This window comes from Myotis yumanensis, unplaced genomic scaffold (assembly GCF_028538775.1).
Source record: "Myotis yumanensis isolate MYYU_CA2020_CCGP unplaced genomic scaffold, mMyoYum1.0.hap1 SCAF_5, whole genome shotgun sequence".
Classification (NCBI taxonomy): Eukaryota; Metazoa; Chordata; class Mammalia; order Chiroptera; family Vespertilionidae; genus Myotis; species Myotis yumanensis.
The window spans coordinates 12270691-12275671 of NW_027223756.1; the positions used below are offsets into that span (position 1 = coordinate 12270691).

General features: G+C 38.1%; 1 non-coding gene across 1 annotated transcript; it reads left to right on the top strand.

The window, feature by feature from the left end:
- Positions 1-231: 231 nt before the first annotated feature.
- On the top strand, positions 232-337 carry LOC139011820 (U6 spliceosomal RNA). Its single transcript, XR_011471653.1, has one exon. It is a non-coding gene; the product is annotated as a U6 spliceosomal RNA (small nuclear RNA).
- The last annotated feature ends 4644 nt before the right edge of the window (positions 338-4981 follow it).

Consider the following 4981-nt stretch of genomic DNA (forward strand, 5'->3'; position numbering starts at 1 on the left):
GCCCATCCTCCCCTCTCTACCAGGAAGGACAAAAGTTAATCACTGGAGACAACTTTAGACCCTATTAGCAAGGTAGCTTTTATCTACCATTAGTTTCCCATATATTTACCTTCTCATAGTTTGCTGCTCTCAGAAGCCTAAAATTGCTTTCCTTTGTCCTGTAATTTCTTTACAAATTATTAATTTTGTTGAAGATGCTATATAGACCTTGATTCTAAACCACCCTTTTGAGTGCTTGCTTGGCAGCACATATACTAAAATTGGAATAATATAGAGAAGATTAGCATGGCCCCTACACAAGGATGACTTGCAAATTCATGAAGCATTTCATATGAAAAAATAAGATAAGAGACCACCTCTTTGAGTTACTCTTCCTAAGTTACTCATATATACACATTTTAATAAACTTCTGTTTGTCTTTTTCTTGTTAATCTGTTTTTTTTGTTTTTGTTTTTTTTTAAATTATGGAACCCCAGCCAAAAACCTAAGAGGAATAGAAAAAAATTTTTTTTTCCTCCACTACAAACACAACCTCTGACCAATCATTGGCCAGATACCAAGTCATGCTGATTCAATGGTGACCCATGGGAAGCCAAATTTTAACAAAAAACAATTTTAAAAAATACTGCATAGAAACATCAGTGTCTACACATCAAGGAAGAGAGACTGCACAGAATTAGGTCAGGCAACTTACTAAACAAACAAAATGGCAGCAACAAAAACTCCAGGAGGGGAAAAAAATCAGAATCCAGAATAGCTACAATATATCAAAAATGTCCAGTTTTCAATCATAAAACTAATGGGATGAAAATAAATAGGAATGTTTGCTTCTTAAAGGGAAAAGAAAGAAACAGGCAATTGGAACTATTTCTAAGGGTGCCAAGATATTGGATTTGGCAGAGAAAGACTACAAAACAACTGCCATCAATATATTCAAAATAGTAGAAAAAAAAGTTTCACGAATTAAAGGAAATTATGATGATAATGACATATTAAAAAGAATTTCATTATAAATAATTTATTTTAATGGAAATTCTGGAGTTGGAAAGCATAATAACTGACTCAATTACTAACTCTGACTCTAGAAAGAAATGAAATAATATTCTTTCATTAACTCTTCTATAAAATTTATTCCATGAGATTAGTATTAACAAATTAATAAATTACAGGCCAATATCTCTCATAAACATACTGATAATAAATAGAAAGGAAGAAGTAAACAAGAAATAAGTAAAACTATAAATTTTCTTCATCTATAGAAAATAAAATCTTGTAGAAAATTCTAAGAAATCCACAAAAACACTGCTAGAACAAATAAACAAGACTAGCAAGTTCACAAAATACAAGATTAAATAATAATTCATTGTATATAATGCAATAACAATGAATAATCAGAAAAGGATATTAGGAATTACATTCTAGCCTGGTAGGCATGGTTCAGTGGTTGAGAGTCAACTTTTGAACCAAGAGGTCACTGTTCAATTCCTGGTAAGGCCACATGCCTGGGTTGTGGGCTCGATCCCTAGTGTGGGGTGGGAGGCAGCTGATCAATGATTCTCTCTCATAATTGGTATTTCTATCTCTCCCTTCCTCTCTGAAATCAATTAAAAATGTTTTTAAACTGAAGATTTGACTGATGCCATTCAACATGAAAAGTTTGTATTCCACCCCCTACCTACGTATTTACTCATTTCTATCCAGAGCTACCTGGGAAGCAACTCATTTCCTTTATATTGTTCCCATTTACAGGTCCTAGCCCCTGACTCAGTCATCTGTGTTAATCTAACAACTGGCCCCTAGCCCTGGCCCAGTCATGTGTGTTAATTTAACAAATACTCTAGTTCCCTAATGGAGCCTTCTGCAAGGATGGCTGGGACTGAGGCAGAAAAGTAAACAAGGATAAGAATATGTGGAGTCCACTCAGTCTATTTGCTTGGGTTTCCTATCTATGAAGCCCTTAGTATCACTAACTTCTTCCAAAGGCATTTTCCCCTAACTTCACCAAACAAAACAAATATATTTTTCTTCACTGAACCATGAGCCCATCTTTTATGCAGCACCCAGGTTTCTCCCTATATGATTAACAACTCTTCTACCCAAGTTTTATTTGATGATCTATTCCCAGGAATCTGTATGATTCTGATCACTTTTAGTCCTTTTTGGAGGCATACATCTACTAATCTTCAGTAATAACTTCATTTAGAGAAGTATTTTATATTTCATACTAGAGGCCCAGTGCACGAAATTTGTGCACTTGGGTAGGTGGGTCCCGCAGCCTGGGCTGCACCCTCTCGCAGTCTGGAAGCCCTCGGGAGATGTCTGATTGATGGTGTAGGCCCACACAGGCAGTCGGACATCCTTAGTGCTGCCACGGAGGCTGGAGAGGCTCCAGCCACTGCTGCTGCGCTCGCCAGCTGTGAGCCCGGCTTCTGGCTGAGTGGTGCTCCCCTGTGGGAGTGCACTGACCACCAGGGGGCAGCTCCTGCATTGAGTGTCTGCCCCCTGGTGGTCAGTGCTCGTCATAGCAACCTGTTGTTCTGCCTGTTTGGTTGATTTGCATATTAGCCTTTTATTATATAGGATACCCTAGAGCTTGTTCTGAAAATCTCTGGCTATTGGCATATTTGATTCTTAGTCTGGGTACTTTGGACACCTTGGACATAACAGAGAAATTATCAATCCATGTTCATGTGATCCCACTTTACTCTGGAATAGGCAGTGGGCTTGTAAGTTTTTCATTGAAACTGATAGATCTTTGTTATGTCCCCAAAAGAATTCCCTCCCAAATTAAAGAAAAAGACCTAACCAACTCTATGTTTTAGTTGGTTAATATTCTTTTAGTTTGGTTTCACTTTAAACCTGTAAAATAAAAAATATCCTTACCCAAAGCAAGATGGAGTAAAATAGGCAATTAAAGCATGGTCTTAGATTTTATGCACTCATCTTCAAATTTTACACACTTACTGTAAATCTGCTGTGCTAAGAACCCTTTTTTCCTGCTTTAACATTTAGGACGAAGCGATGTACATGTCTATAGACCTGTTTGTCAGAAAATAAAAGTAATGAATGAGAGTCAGATTTGAATAAGAGTGGACTAGACATGAGAGAACAGGCCTAGGCAGCTTCAATTCTCCATCTTAAAATTACTTACTATTGTTGGGAATAATAGAACATCAAAAGGATAAATTCAAAACTCAAATTAGTTCCTGTCCTCCCAGGAGAGACCGCCTGCCTGATTCGGATCTGTCTTTCATGTGCCGTTCTCACTCAAACTTACAATTTCAAGGGCTAGAATGTCATTCAATATGCAGAGGCCTGTTAGAATTAATGAGAGTTATATTTAGAAATTCTTCTACTGTGAGAAAGAATATAACATTAAACTTTTAAGGTCATGACAAGGACCTATTGACAAGGGAGAGTTTCAAAAATATGTAAATTAGCTACTTGGGTAATCACAGGCTGTGCAAATTAAAAGAGACACATTTATTCATTCTTTTCACACTAAGGATCTGTCAGAATAGAGTTGTGTTATTTTCTGTTACAAACAATCCCAAAATCTCACTGTCATAAAAATAAAGGTCTATTTCTCCCTCATACCACATAACTGCCATTCCCAGTCTTCTCACTCCCGGTGTCTCCATCTCAAATGTTGCTGGTCACTCTGAGAATGGGAAAAATTAGTTCTAGAGTGTGTTGCACTAGTGATTAGCTGTTTCTGCCTTAAATGGCTTTCTCATTTCTTTCACAACTTTTTAAAACAGGCCATAAAACCCCACCCAATCATAATAGGCAGGAAAATGCAATCTCTTCAGATACCTCAAGATTACTACCTGAGCCGTAATCCCAACAACAAAAGTCCCTGCTCTTAGAAACTTAGTGAAGGGAGTCACACAAATACAAAGTATACAAATAAATAAAGAGGTAATTTCCTGTTGCAGTAAATGATATGGAAGAGATAACCAATGATGTGATAAAGAGTAACATGAGGGAAGAGAGTGGAAGAAGGTCCATTTTAAATTATGTGGTTGGTTATAGGATAAAGGAGACAACAGGCACTTTTTGTTACCTTTGCCCTTCTAAGTCCACTCTCCTTCCTTTTCCATCTTGTTCTGTTTCTTTAGAAGTTGACCTGGGAAAGGCCAAAAAATATATGCCACCTCCAAACATGACTATAGATGTTCGAGACATGCCATCCCAAAATATGTCACTTTGGTATATTAATGATTTTGAGCTTTAGGTATTTGAAAAACAGCAGATACAGGGAGAGGTGCTCTCTGAACTCCCCTTAGCTGCCTAAAGACAGATCATCCAAAAGGAACTCAACTGTCATAAGTCCCCGCCCTGGAGTTTCATCAACCAGGGAAGATTGACTTTTATCACAGAAGAGACTAGAAGTCAACACTACACCCTGACAAACTGTCACAAACCATCATACCTCCCATCCATTCTTCTAAGGGCCCATTAGTCTTTCCTCAAAAGCATTTACTCTCCCAAGAGGACTACATCCTCCCTTCCTTTTCCCTATCTATAATAATAAAAGCATAATATTGCTAATTAGACTGGATGTCCTTCTGGACGACCTTCCTGACGAAGCCAGGGTTGCAAGGGAAGCCCGGGTCCTGGGTGCCAGAGGGAAGCCGGTGCTGGCAGCCAGGGGGAAGGAAGGCCTACTCTTGCATGAATTTTGTGCATTGGGCCTCTAGTTAAGATATATTTAAGTCTAAATTTTAAGACACCTATGGGAGTTCCTCATAACCCCCTGGATACATGAGGCATACATGCTAATAAACTTCTCTTTGTTTCTCTTTTTATTAATATATCTTTTATTACAGAGGTCTTGGCTGAAGACCTCTGAAGAGTAGAGGAAAAATTATTTTTCTTCCCCTACACATGTATGGACTCCATCAATGGACTTCTTTCCCTCTGGCTTCCAGTTAGGTTCCCTGAGAAGCACAGGACAAAATCCAACGGAGGCAGGAGA